The 15,328-nt window shown below is 42.8% G+C and overlaps 1 protein-coding gene across 4 annotated transcripts in view; it reads right to left on the bottom strand.

Moving 5' to 3' along the window:
- Positions 1-15,328, bottom strand: part of HIC2 (HIC ZBTB transcriptional repressor 2) — a 75,762-nt gene that overhangs the window by 30,612 nt on the left and 29,822 nt on the right. For 3 of the 4 annotated variants that reach the window (XM_055795495.1, XM_055795497.1, XM_055795494.1), the window contains exon 2: positions 3,576-3,645. The exons of the other annotated variant lie outside the window; for it this stretch is intronic. The gene's annotated coding sequence lies outside the window, so the exon portion shown is untranslated. The remainder of the gene's footprint in view (positions 1-3,575; positions 3,646-15,328) is intronic. 4 annotated transcript variants of the gene reach the window in all.

Below are 15,328 nucleotides of genomic sequence, written 5' to 3'. Positions count from 1 at the left end.
ATATAATGACTGACTGTCCTGAAGGACCAGTCAGACTTGGCACTGTGATGCACAATTCACTACTCTGCTTTGTAGGCCCCTACTAATCCCAAGAGACATGCCTCACCAAATACAGCTGCTCCATATAATTGCTTGGCTTATCTCCCCTGCCTTAGCTGAGCTACCATGGTTCTGAAAGCCCTCAAAATTAATGATAGATATGTTTGCAGATTAAAATCTATATACCTATGTAGTGCTATGTGCATCACTTGTTCATAACAGCACTGGCAGTCACAGTGCTCAGCTGTAGTTTCTCTGCTTCTTAGTGGCAGCTCAAATACTGCCAAATTAGCAAATGCTGGGAGAAACATCAGAGCAGTTTGACCCCAGTTTCAGAATTTGTGGGAGGCAGTTGTAATGCACCATGAGAAAGATAACACAAAAAGTTATTAGCTGAGACGCTGCATCTCAACATACCTGACCAGAAAGCTGAGCAGCTATTTTGAGCACAGACTCCTGTGAACATGCGGTTAACAAAACTACCTCAAGACAGCTTCACAAAATAATAGCACAGACATTTTACTTCCACAGTTACAAACCTCTGAATTTGAATGAGCAAACTACAGAAATAACAATCTTTGTACATTAACAAAACTCTACTACTATCTATGAGCATAAGATAGCATGCAAAAGCCAGGCGAATAATGTCATCCAGTTCAGCATATTGAAATTTAAACCTTCCTTCTGGATATTTCATTTTCCAAACATTTTGCATACACTGCCTGCAAAAATAACACTGGGTGTGTTAAGTGCTGGGGAGAAGTGACCCTTTCCTTCTGTTTGCTAAGGAAACTAGTGTAGGATAGAACATCACTTTTACTCAGTAGGATGAGAAATTCCACCAAATCCCTTGCTGGAGCTCTGACATAAAGGCAATTCAGAAAGTCAGCCAGAGACCTGCCCACACCCATCACCATTAGCTTCCAAGACTGGAATGAGAAAAAGTTGCATTTAAGTTTTGCACTCAGCCTTGGATGTTAGTCACCTCAATTTTCTCTTTTGAAATATACACACAATACATATACACACACCCTCCACATATTTATACACACACACATATAAAAATCACTTCTGGTATTTCATCCGAAATCCCCACTCTGACAGTTTTTGAAGTGCTAAATCCAATAGATGGCTTCCCCAGTTAAGTTACCCCTTGTATTATAAAATGCTGCCATCCGGTGAGGGATTGGAACCAGCTGGGAGTTTGAATACAGAAAACACAACAGTCTGCTTACAATGAGCAGAAAAGTTATCATTGCGAAGCAGTTTACAAAGAGAGTTTTAAACACTATTACAAGAAAGTGGCAGTCTGTTCAGGGCTACACTAGGCAGGCAAAAAAGGTTGAGTCACAGGCCTAGTTACTTGCTGCTCTCCAGGAAGATGTGCACAGACGGCTGAGGAAGCACTTAGTATCTCCTGTATCTCCTGCGCCACACTGGACTCCTGTCCAGGCCTTGAGCTGCCAAAAGTCAGCACATACTGTTTGCTCACATCCCCTTTCTTTAGTAACCAATTGAGAACGGTCCTTAGCTTTAGCATGAGCCAAGAAATTTTTTTCTTAGTCTAAAAAGATATAGCTCTAGCTTGGCTGGTTTCAGGGAAGATTTAGCTGAGAAGAATGAGGATGCCCTCCTTGAGATAGATATTCTGGCCTCTTGTGGGCATATCCCAGCAGGACAGGACTTGATAATTGAGTTATTGCAGAAAACGCATTTAAGCTCAGTCCTGTCAATATGGCCCTCTCCCAGTTGAGACCAGAGGAGCTCTGTTCATCTGGCATCTTCCACATTTATCCTGCCATTGTTCCAGAAACAGAAGTATTACTGGTGAGGAAAAGTTACCCATAGTAAGGGAGTGGGCTCTTCTGAGCCACAGAAAGGGGACAATGGGTGAATTTACTTTGCAATTTGAGAAGAGTACTGCTCACTATCTAGGACATTTGCATAAAACAGCTTCCTCAGCTCTTGGTTTAATGAATAAAGCAACCAGATCTTTCAATGCATATTGCAAATAACCACAAAGATTCGCCATCTGAAACTGCTATACGTGGCGCTCTCTCCATACCCACTGTCTACAAGTAAACATTTCTCAAGTGATCATGTGGAAGAGCTGGAAGCGGGCAGAGCTCAATGCCTGGCCAAGTTGACTCTTCAAGGAAATGGGACAACACAATGCTGAAGGTCTTGGAGATACTCTGCTGTGGCTTCACTATGTTCAGTTTCTCCTCAATCAAGTATTCTTAAGAATTTCTAGCAAGCTAGTAATGTTTCTGCTATCAAATTTCTTGATACCTACTTGGGAGAAAATTTAGCTCGATACATGAACATTTGTGTGGCATATTTCTTTGTGCTGTGAAAAAAGTCAAGTGAAGAGCTGAAGAAACTTGCCCAAAGTCAAAACAGCACCTACAGAGCTGAGGGGGGACCCCCATTCTCACTCCCTTGATTCCTTGTCATTTTGCAACTAAAGAAATGCATAGCCAACAGGCAGTTAGATGAATGACAAACCTGCACAGTGATCGGGCTTCAACCACTTGAGCTAAAGCTGCTTCTTAAAGTCAACAGACTGGCATGCCCCGAGAGCCGCCTAGCAGGCATACACGGGTGAGACACTGTGCCCCATGATCTATCCATGGGGTTAGGCAGAAAGTAGCATCCAAGGTACCTGTCATGGCAATATCTAAATGTAAGTATCAGAGCACTTTACAGACAAAAAGGTCTTTCCCCCAGGCTGTTTAAAATTTGCATGTTCCTGTGTAGCACTGAAGATAGCAGCAATGGTGATTCATTAAGATAATGATTTAAGTAGGAGGCTTAGGAAAGTCAGGGTGGATTAACATCCAAAGGGCTGCAGTTGGAGCTTCTGCACTCCAGGCTGCCACCTTCCCTTTTAAGGGAAGGGACGAATTCCAAAAGTCAGGAGAACTATGAATTAACAACTACTATGCCACAACTACAGTGCAGTAAAGCACATGAGCACCATCTCTACTCCAGCTCATCCTCCTTGGCAAGGTCAAGTACACAATTTTATGCTGCAGGAAAGTTTTCATGGCATTATAAATTATTGCCTTTTCCTGTATTTGATTAGTTTGTTAGTGTAGGTTCTCAAAAAAAGATTGTGCAAATTTCTTTGAAACCAATTTCCTGTCCACCTTAAAAACAAAGTTTTCCTTTGACCAGTTGTCTTTTTATGCTATTGAATAATCACATGGGTTTGATAAATTGATTGCCTCTACATAATAATGTAAATATACACATTGGAAAAAAGCACACAAGTCCTTTCCACACCCCAACATTTAATCAAATTGTAATCAGTTACGAGTTGAAACATGCATTGTCTGTAACACGAGGTTAACGCTCAGACAGTAACAGGCAGCTCATACTATCCCTGCTCAGAGAGAGGCATTTGTACAGTGGTTTTGATGTAATACTTTCAGTTGCCTTCAAGAGAGATGCACAGGCAACCAATGTTGCTATTCTTCCACTCACTCACAATAGTTGCAATAGGGCATCCCAGTGTATATTGCCCCACTCACCGCTAGCTGTGCTTGGTCTGAACGTCTTCTAGGCACTCTATCCCATGCTGATTCAGTACAGAATAGCTTCCTAGAATACAATTATAGAAAGAGTAAGGGTTTGTCTTAAAAAGGGATTATTCCAGAACAGCTATTCCTTATTAACTATTCCAAATCACCTCTTAGTTAAGGTGATGAAGTTAATTGGGAATAGCTCTTCCGCTCAGATTTGTAACTTACCTTGGTCTGAATCCGTGACCCTGTTTACATGAGCCCTTAGTATCGCATCATACAATCATAGCCACGGCTTTGCCAATAAAAATAGACTCAAGAGTTGCAACGAAAGTAGAGCTGCTACATGGACACATCTCACTTGACTGTTGTAGTGTTGGGCAGATAACAATATCAAGAAATACGTAAAAAAAATAGCTGTTCCTTTAACATTAGATCTCATCAGTACTGCAAGTGACATTTTGTACTTTACAAGTCTCTGGATCTGATTTGTTCAAACTTTGTCTATTCCTTAGATATATAGTGACCTTAACAGCAGGGAAATTTCGAGTTCTGTAGCTTCTTTGTTTATTAAGTTCCTAGCTTGCAAGATTTCTCATCCAAGAAGGGCTGAGAAAGTACCTGGCACATCTTGGATGCTTATTGAATACATTAAATAAATCAAACGTTTTATGATAAAATTCCACTCCCCCACACCAAACAGATGTAGGTGCAAGTCAAAGAAGCTTGAAAAATTGCACTAAAATTGATTTTGCTCCAGTTTTCCCCAAAGGAAAAAATTTGTGTGTGGGTTGAGACAAAAACGTGGAAAATTTCAGCTATCATGAACAACTGAAAAGAGAAATGGGGGAAAGACAGAAGCCAAAACTGAACTTCACATTCAGACTGTGTAATTTATATTCTCTACTGTGTTCTGTATTATAGGCATTCCTGGACTTATATGTCAAATGAAAGCCTTTTTTCTAGAAATGTGATAAGCCCAAGAAAAAGTGCCAGATATCTTAATGCAGAAGTCTCGTTGCCTTTTCAAGAGGGAATCACAAACCATAGAAAAGGTTCTTTCAGATTCTGAGAGGCTAGAAAACATAGGACCCAACATAGCAGGGGATGTCTGTCACAAAACTGGGGGGCTAGTTACTTACAGACACTTGTCAAGTCCTGCAGCACAAAAATCTTGAACACTTACAAGTTAAAACACATACAAAGCCATCACACGTTGCATGTGTTGTAGGAAGCAAAGAGAAACAAAATGTACTATGTCAAGGTTGCTTCTAGACTGTTAAGAGTATAACTTGATTTGGTGCGCCTGACTGTTAAACATCACCATCTGCATGGTTTTCCATGCCTGGGGTCTGTGCCCAGGCAGCTGGGTTCTGGTGCAGGGCATAGGGCAGAAAGTTCCAGTGGACATAGCTCAGTCATTTCCAAGGACAACACTGGCATCTTGGGGGAGCGCTCTTGACAAAGACAGCACAGAACTCAGTATTTCAGGGCAGTATTCAACTGCCAGACCCACAAGACCATTTCTAGTCCCCGCAACTCCTTACTCATACCACACCACCCACATTCACACTGACAAAGCTGGTCCATCCTGTACACAGAGTGAATCAGGGATCCTGGGTCAAAAAATGGCAGGTAATCCAGCCTGCCATTACTTGATCACAGTATCTGCGTAACTATCAGTCTCCCTTTGCATACAGGCAATCTTAGTCCACGTATGTATTATTTTATAAGCAACTTTTATGGGTTCTTTTCTCCATAGGGGAGAAAGTTGAGAGACATGATAGAAGGGGGAAGGGGCAGTTATAAATATATGCAAGTCAAATGGGGAGGGGGGGGAAAGAAAAAAAGAAACTGAAACCACTTCCAGTTTCTCTCTCCAACAAATTCCATACTCTCATGGTCTCTGGCACCACTTCATAGTAACCCCAAAAGATGTTCACCTACCTGTTCCCACAGCAATAGGAAACAAACAGTAAAACAGGAACAAAGAACCTCCCACCTCAGATGACCAATATAATCCCACAGCAGCACATCATGAAGGGAAAACTTTATCATTAAAGCAAACACACATGCACAGACAGACAGCTCTACTGCTGTGCCCTATTAGCATCCTCCCCATTTTCTATACGCAGCTAATATCAAGAGATTTATATTCAGGCCAAAAGCTCATGCTGGCAGGAGAGGAAAGTACTTGGGAGAAGAGAGCGGGGGCAGAGGGGGAAAAAGCCTACAGTTTCTTGGCTTGTGATCAGCAGGCTGGATGCATTCTGTGGAACTAGGCCAAAGCATTAGTTATTATATTCAAGAGAACATCTGAATCCCAGCTCAAGGGAGCCGAGTTTGCGGCTCTCATTTATGCTGTATATCAATTGAATATCAAACCACATTTTCCGCCTTCTGAATAATAAAGCTTAATAGTTTGGGACTCCCATATGGTCTATTGTTAAAATATTTCCAAACACTGGCTGCTGTTTTATTTCTGAAGGGAAGATTTCTCTTTCCTCTTCAAGCTTTACTTGTTTAAAAGGTGCTTGTAGAAAAAACTAAATATATTCACCTTTTAAATATTTCCAGATTTTAAGAAGGGGTGAAAAATTAGGGGATAAGGAAAAGCAAATACATTTTGAAATTGGCTTTTTTTTTTTTTTTAAAATGTCACATGCAAATGTTTGTTCCAGGCAGAAGCAGCTGGTGCCACCGGGCTCTGCTGTTCAGAACAGGGGGTGCAGAAGCTTTCAGAAACCATGAGCTACTCTAACAAAGAAGGACCACACAGACTCAAACCATTCACAAAAGGACCCAGGCCGATTATTTGACTATTACTTACAAGTAAGCTTGGCCAGTAACGCAGGCAATAAATACTGGAGAAACCTGTTCTGTGCACAACCCGGGTTTGTCTTTTCACAAGTCCTGCTCTCTAATTAGCTACTCATTCCTGGAGGGCATTGCTGATGGATGGAGTATATCAGTTTGGTATATTTTTTAAAAAGTTAAGAAACTTGTTAAATAATAGAAGCATCAGCATAATAAACACTCTGTGGTATGTTATGAACAGCCCCTAGTGCTCCTTCCCAGTCACACCAGAAAAAAAAGAGTATTCCTGTTAATTCTGCTTTGTAGAAAAAGACTTAGTGGCAGAGATATTCTCTTAGCTTGCAAGGGCTGCAGTGCCCTGCTCAGAGCCCAGCTGAGAATTGGAGAATGCTCATCTTTTGGTCTTGCATTCACCCCCATTCGATTAGCACGGAAGGACTCAACTGCAGAAGGAGCAGAAGTGAAACCATGCAGCACTCCTAGTTGTGCACTGCTGTGAACCTCCAGCTCCACCTCACCCACCCTATGAAGCACTTCAAGCTCTCTCTGACAGGAGCTCTCAGTGCAGCACCAGCTTGCATGTCTGCCAGTCACTAAGCAAAGCAGAAGGTGCCGAGCTAGGCATGGCCAACAGCATAACACAGCACAAAAATGTAGCAGTTCCTACAGCCCAGGAAGCCAAGAAGGAACTTCTGCTCTCTCCTTACTCTTCTGGTTGAGCTGTCATCGCTGCTTCTCATTCCTGTCTCCTACTTCCCTCCTTCTGCCTGTGTGTTCCCCTCCCCTCCATCACCTATCTGCCCCACCATCACTGCTCTGCTCCATTTTACAGGTCTCCAGAGTCAGCTGTCCTAACCCTGAAACTGGTTGCTCCTACTCATCAGCTGCCTCCTCCCCAGAAAGGAAGAAATTCCAGTAATTCAACATTCGATGTCATCCCAATTCAGGGAGAAAAACTGAAATTCGAGACCTTTTGTAGAACGGAAGTTCACAAGTTTAAAAAAAAAAAACAACCCAAACCCCACCTATTTGTGAACACCAGTGCATTTTGTGTCATTTGAAGAGGAATATTTTTACATTACTGAAACCAAAGTTGGTTCATTTTGGTTTGGTGACCTGACCCGAGAAATTTTGTTCTGAGTCAGTACACCATTGAACTGCTTTTATTCCCACAATGTTGCGTTGCCTCAGACACTGTAGTTTGGCAGCCTGATAACCCTGCTCTCACTTCTGGGTCAGACTCCCTGCCTGGAAGGCAGTTCCCATAGCACACACCGAGGTGTCCCATGGCACAGCAGGATCTCCGAGAGAGCTATTATGCCATATGGGAAGGCCAGGGCTCTTGGAGTCCAGCAGAAGAGGACAAGTACATCAGACAACAGCTCTCTGACCAGCCAAGGACTACTTGGAATCCATTGCAATGTTTTGAACCAGTTCCGAGTGAAGCCTTTCAGACTAATTAAAGCAAAACAAAGAGATATTCCCATTCAGGTAGTATAGACAGGTCAATATAACATATCCAGTAAAAAACTAGTTTATTAATATTACTGGTGATCAGAAGTCTAGAATTAGGCTTTTCTAGACACACACACACAATTTATTTTTCCCTGAAAAAGTCACTTCAAAGAAAAACTCACTCCTACTGACCACAGCAGCGTTCTTACAAACCATCTTAAAAACAACACAGTGAGCAAAGCTCACGCTTATGGAAATTTCCCCACCAGGGAACTCAAATCATAGCAATATTAGCACCCCTCTGCCTCCTACACAGCTCCTGTTGTGACCCAAGGACTGTAAGACCAAGTTCATCAACCAAGTATAATGACTAATTTAGAGTCTGACAAGTACTGAACTAGAGATTTTGTAACAGATGTCTGAATGGTCAATCCCTTGCTGCTTCTAGCTGAGGCATGGGCACGGCTTTTAGGATAGTTGGATAGAAACAAATGCTGGTGGAGCTGCTGAAGGCTCCAAGGTCTGCCCCAAACATTAGGGGAGCTGCCAACTCATGCTCAACAAACAGCTTTAAAAACAAGTGGAGAGAGCTCAGTGGGAGGACCAGTATGTATTCACAGAAAGCTAATAGTTTTCCTGTAGGGTCTATAATGCTTCTCTTGTAATGTGTGTTCTTACCCCTAGGTCTGTGTATCAGAGAAGGTAGAGTGCATGTGCATATATGGTTTTGATTTACTTTAGAAAAAAAGAGAAAAAGGAGAGACACTTAGCCTGTAGTTTCAGTGTTGGAAACTGCAATAAACCTCTCTTTTTAAACCCTATAACCTTGTGACTGTTTTATAGTTATAAGGAATCATAACCAGAGAAAGATTTAGCCTAACAGTGATCTGCCCTCAAAGACATTAACCTGTCACATCTAATAGAAGGGGAATAAGGAGACGAACCTTCCCTCTAAGTAATTCAAACAGATGGCATATGGCTTTGGTGGGAACTTACTGTAAGTTGCCCCTATGACAGGGGTAAATTTGGCAATGCTGCATACCCAAAGATGCTGTTTACAAGTCAGTGTGAAAAATATCTCTGCGATTTCCTTGTATTTTAAAACCTGAATTCTCAATGATCATATCTCACTGCTTTTGTGGTTGACACATCCAACCAGCTTTCCACCCACTTTTTCACCTCCTTTATGCCAGTAAGATCGAGCCTTTCTTTTGTTTCCAATTTCTTCATCTTCACAATGCAATTTTTTACCTTTGAGGGATCAGCAGAAGATAATCAAGTACATTGTGCCAATATGTTAAAGCACAGTTTTCTATGAATATTTCAAATATATCTTTGTTTGTCTGGGCTTCTAGTAGCTTCTTTTTTACCCCATAAAACGCACAAAGGTCTTCATGTTAGTTTCTCTTTTCTTTTGTTCTCCATGCCTTATATGGGAAATAAAGGGTTTATTTTCTGTCCTTCTCTCTTCTTCCCCCAAACCTCAATCCCCAACTTCTCTTTTCTAGTTTTATCACAAGTTCTCTCCCTCCTTTTATCCACCATGTTTCTCCATACTCAGAGTAAAAAAGCATTTCTGGATCGCCTTGCTCTGGGTTCCTTCCTCTCCTCCAGAGAAGCAACACATGGCTCCTGGGACACTTTGCTCTGTTTCCTCTCTTGGAGGAAAGCCAAAGCTTACTCAACTCTTTTCCTCAGGTCTGCCACTCAGCCCACTAACCTATCCCCATTTCCCACCCACAATGAACAAGCCATAAGGTTTCCAAACTCGTCTGGAGAGCTTAATCCTAAATTCAGCTCGTTGTCCTATAAGAGAACAGACATGAAACCAGTATCAATGCTTAAGAGTTCTCATGATATCTCAAAGCAGGTGAAGACCATTATTGTCAGATTCCTAGCACGCAACAAGGCTGATAGAGAGCACTGAAAGATGTGGGCCAGCAAGAGACCAAATCCACATGCAGTGGCAGCCCAGGAGAGCATACTGAATTCAGAGGAGCAGTAAACTTGGACACTGTTTTTTCAGACCGGTCAGGGGAGGATTGGTATTAGAGGACCAGAGGGTAATCCCCTGATTACCCTTCAGCATGCTCACAGGGAGCAAATGTCACTTTGCATGGTGAAGCATGCCAGCCAGGGAGCATGCTTTATGTTTCACGTTAATAAGTATTAGCATGGAACCCAGCTTCCTTCCCCTCCCTATTTTTGATATAATTAAGGACTAGAATGAACATTTCATTTCAGTCTACAACAGCAGCACACCACAGCACTTCAGAATAACAGGAGAGAATGAAGAAAAAAAAAATAATCCAGGTGGTAGACACTTACTGCTCTGGCCACTGCACGAGATGAAGGCTTGAGTGCACATTTTTGCCTGATTGCATAGCTGTCTCTGCTACCCATCTAATCTGCTTAGAAAACTGGTTTTGAAGGATATGGTTCAGACATACCACTCACATGGGGAGGGGGGGGGGTGATGAGGAAGGGGGGGGGGGGGTGAAAAGTGCTGCAGCTGCAAAAGATAAAACAGAGACAACTAATTTTCTCAGAGGTTGCAACACAACCTCTCCCCCTCCTCCACATGCAGTCACTGCACTGGCAGGATAAGCTGGAGATTCTCCAGCGTAAGCAAGAAGGTACAATAAGGTGTGCAGGCCCTTCTCCACCCCCATACCCACAGCCCTTGGGGGTACCACAGAAAGCAAAGGCTGACAGCCCAGCTGCTCAAAGGGAGGCGGTGACATTCCTCCGCCTGCTCATTTCAATTGTGTTACCATTTTTCAGAGGGGGACGTGAGAAACGCACGTTGCTAGATGTTATACTGAGACAATAATGAGCATAAGGGAGTTGCAGACTCTGTTGTACCAATTGGTGGCTGGGTTCTGAACTCTCATTGTGTGATCCGATTTCTCCTGTCATCCAAGCCATTTTGCAAACTCCAAGCACACGTTCATTTAAGCCATGTGTCCTGAAGTCTAAACAGCTGAAGGGGATGGGAGGGGTAGGGAGAGAGGAGAACCACTGGATTTCTGGTGACAGTGTCTAAAATACACATTTGCACAAGGAAGTCTCACTTTAGATAGTCACTTAGCAAAACAACTACAGCTGCTGACAGGCAAGAGGTACAGTTTCAAGTGACCATCAGGCGTAAAATAGGCCAAATAAATTACTGCAGTCTAAAGGGAGTGGGGGTGTGTGCTCCCACAAATATAACAGAGATAACAAACTGATTAACAATGGGTGACCCAATGTCAAGATTAGCAGACCCAGTTCTCATTTCAGTTACACCGTAGCAATGACATTACCTAAGATCTAGCAGAAGCGAAACTGAAATCAGAGTCCGACCCAGGATGTCAGGGAGGCAGCTGCTTTAGTTTTTTATGCTTAGAATTTCAGCCCAGTTTGCTTTGTTTCAGGAGTCTAAGCTGTCTTTGGCAGAAGGGCTAGCAGCCCTTGCCAGCTGCCACGTGATCTGCAAGGATGTTTTCTAAGTGGAATTGTGTTGGGGTTTTTGTTTTGTTTTGAGGTGGGATTGAGGGAGAGGAGGTGGGGGTTGTTTTTGATGAAGACAGACAGCACAAGAAGTATATTGGCATTTTTTGTCCCTTTTCTCAAAGGTATTTTTTCCTTTATTTCCATTCCCTGCCCATATATACACTTACTCTCTCCTTTGTCCTCTCCTACACATAGACCCACCGGTTCCTTGAAAGTATCAAGAATGCCAGTTCTGGTCTTTGTGCAGTCTTTAAGGGGACATTGTGTGAGTGCTTACTCCCTAACTGAAGTAAAATACAAGGGTTTTTTACATGTATATGAATAATCTTTAAGCTTTCCAAATATTAATTGCTTACAGAAATTAAACATCTGCTAACAATAAACTCCCCATACAAATGAGATAGCAAGGGAAAGTGTTTTACTCAGACTGAAACTAATTGCTAAGAATACCATTTTCTTGTCTTTTACAATGGCATTATCAAAATATTTCAGTCCTTTCTTTCATGACAGAAAGGAAAATGTCCAATTTCCATCTCCAACTCAACTTTCACGGTCCCGCAAAACCAAGTGAGAAACTGGTGACGGTGACTAGCCACAAAATATCCTCAGGGCAGAGACTGACTTTATGGGTTGCAGAGTCCCCCTTCACACCTTCCCTCCCCCCACTGCCCACAGTCCCCCAGGAGTCTGCCCAATTTTCACAAGTATTGCACTACAGACTACATCTGACTCTGGCAGCTAGGTACTGCAAGTGCAAAGAGCAGCCAAAGCACTAATAACGTAAGAATCCTTAGAGTAGCCTATGCCAGGGGGAAAGGGGCCACCAACCGAATTTGTGTCACACAAGGAAATTAGCTGGTTGGGTAAAAGCCTCTATATGGCTGCCTGGGAATATAGAGCTAAAAGGGCTTTTCCTGGTTCGAGAACTGCAGATCTCCTCCAGCTTCTCATTTCACCCTGTGCAACTTGGTGCAGAAACATAAAGGAAGAATTCCAACATTCCACGCTATTTTATTATACAGGAGAAGCAACTAGTCTTCTGCATGAGTATTTTTTCTTAATTCAAGAATCTCAAAGCACTTAGCTACAGTACTTGCCCTCTATCCACTTAAGGGATGAAAGGCCAGGCCTAGCTCGCTCAAGGTCAAATAGCAAGTTCAGCAGCAAAAGATGACTAGTACTCAGTTGCATCCAAATCCCATTCAACTGTTCTAGTCATTAGATTGAAGAGACGTTAAACACCCTCATGACGTCAAAAATGAGTAATGCCCTCCCAGGCCAGCCTGTGATAAAGAACTGAGAACTCACACATCTCCCTCTGCCTCCCACTCCTCTATTCCCACTCCATTATTGTTTCAGAGCCCACGTGATGAGCTTTTCCTAATCAACAATTAAATAGTTAATGCTTACATTACAGCAGATGGAACAGGAGTTGCTGCAGGGAAGGTATGCAGAGGAGAGGAGAAAAGAGACAGCAAGAAGGAAAAAGCAGGCAAAGAAACAATCCTGTAGGAAAGCAGTTTTCCCACTAAAAGGAGTGATTAGTTGACGAGACAAAGTAACCCTTAAGACTTTGTCTAGACTAGGATAAAATGCTATATTGTTGAAGGCGTTTGAGAGGCATAGCATAGGTAAGGCTCATGGCCCTTGAGCATGTGGCAGCCAAGGTAGAGACTAATTAGGACATGTTCACTAACAACGTCTTAATGCTCCACTTTTAAATCCTTGCCCAAGAACTCAAGACTATGCAAAGCAAAGGTCTCTGATGCTGTCCTAATGATTATAAAAGCAAAGCTATGATGCAGCGCAAAGAAATCAGAATGTCAAGGAATTACTGAAGTCTCACATCCAGCATTTTTCATACGCTCATGGAATGCCTGTGAACATTTGCATCTTAAAACATTCACCAGCCTTTTACTGGACAACCTGTTATGATATTTCTCCTTTAAAAAGCTAATCAAAGCTCCCACTGCCAATAGGAAAAGAAACCACACACTAACAGCCTACACTCTTGTGATACTTCTCCTTTTGCTCCAGTGTTTGCTCAAGCAGATTTGGGAGGGAGGGGGTGAGGGGAAAAGAAGAGAGGACTAGAAAGTGTGCCCAGGGCCTTAGCAATACCATCATTTTGATAACCCATTACCAGATTTGTAATTAAAACCAAGTCCCACCTCACTAGGGCAGCCAGATGCATCCGCAGAGAACTCGTTCAGAGAGTTGTTACAATAAATACCAGGAGAATTACGAATGTTGCAGCTTCTTCTTAACCCTTCCAGCAGTATTTCAGGAACTGCCTGTCAGTGTGAAAGACTGATAGTTTTTCTCTCAGCTTGTTGCAGGCTCTAGGTGTGCCCCTAACCAAATAGGCTTACCACTTAAAAGCTTAATTGCACCTGTGGCTTAAACCTTATCCCAGACAGCACTCAGGAGCATTTGGATTTGGGTGTTTCAGGTGTGGGACTGGGGCCTGTGCTCACAAACAGAGCTAGGCAAGTCAGTGTAGGAGCCCCTAGTAAAAGCACTCGGTGCATCAGGGAGCAAGGGATGAGGAAGAAAGAAGTGCTTTTTCCATTTTGATCACATTTAACTGTAGTTATGTTTCCACGCTTGGGTTTGAGTAATGTCCACCTCCTTGTTTGTGACTGAGGGCAGGTTTCACAGTCTCAGATTTCTTTTCCACAACAAAAAGATCAAAGTTTGAGCCACTTGTGCAACTTAGGTGTTTACAGTGAACTGGTCTAATCGCATGGCAAGCCCTCCCTCCCGTTATCAGTCTCACACTGAGCCAAGCTCCTTCATTCCATATGCACCAGGAAAGAGCCCATGTCTGGCATGGATTATAAGCCACCATCCCTTCTGTCTACTCTTACATGGGAACTGAAATACAGGGTGCTAGGGAGGGGTTTAACGCATTCAAGTAAAGATTCATTCAGGGTCTTCTCTGCAGGGTTGAGAAGCTGTTTCCAGGTTTCATTTCTAAAGAGGCTTTCTACAAAGCAAACACTCTGTGAAGAACCACAATGAAAGAGTAGGTTCCCTTCACTCATCTCCTCAGGATTGCCCAGGTAGTACAGGCTCATAGTGCATCTTATTGCCAAAGCAAACCTGTGCTGCCTTTTCAAAAGTTACTGATGAAGAAAAGTTAAAGAAATATGGCATAATAAGAGTCCATCCAGGCAAGCTTCCATGTCCCTAATCTCGTTCTGTCTCATGCAAGGACACACAAATTTGCTGGGTCTCAGTTTTGTAAGCTATGAAATGGAGCTAAATTTTAGGGGTTTGTGAAATTGTTTTAATTAATAATTGCAAAGTGCACATCTTCACATGGAAGGTATCATATAAATATTAATGAGCTCTGACTACTGGCAGTGTGTGTGTCTCTTAGGAATTGTAAGCACCATGGATGGATCAAAGAGGACGTGTAGCTTGAAGAGACAGTGGTGGGAGTTGGCTCTGTGTTTAACTATATTTTAAAGTAGATCCTCAAGACTGTGGTGGATATTCCCTATCAAGTTACAGCAGCTTTCAATTAAAATTACATTTCATCCTTAGGCAAAATTCCACAGTATACCTTTTAATATTAGCAGGGCACATTTTCAGTCATGTAGATATTCCTTCTACATACAGGCATTACTAAATCTCTGTAAATAGGGGTCAAACCAACTGGGAAATAGGGGGTTTACCTTCATTTTTATCTAAATAAATGCCCCTTACCTAGTTACATTACCAAAAGCTTCCTGCTCTACTGGCGATGCTGTGACAAGAAGTAGGATGAGGACATGGCAGCTGGTTGCTCCGCAGTGTTCATAGATCAGGCTGGCAATGCTTTGGACGTGGAGCTGTCTTCTGAACGAACACGGCAGCAAAGGCGGCCTGGTGGAGGTGCCACTTCTGTTTTCCTCAGCAGCCACCTCCAGTATAAGCAGCACAACACATGGCTACAGCCAGGCTCCGGGGGGTCCGAGCCCCGGGTCGGGCTCTGGGTGGCTGTGCTG

Source organism: Falco peregrinus, chromosome 2, assembly GCF_023634155.1.
Source record: "Falco peregrinus isolate bFalPer1 chromosome 2, bFalPer1.pri, whole genome shotgun sequence".
Taxonomy (NCBI): Eukaryota; Metazoa; Chordata; class Aves; order Falconiformes; family Falconidae; genus Falco; species Falco peregrinus.
The sequence above is the reverse complement of the archived record's forward strand: the minus strand, read 5'-3'. Positions and strand labels throughout refer to the sequence as shown.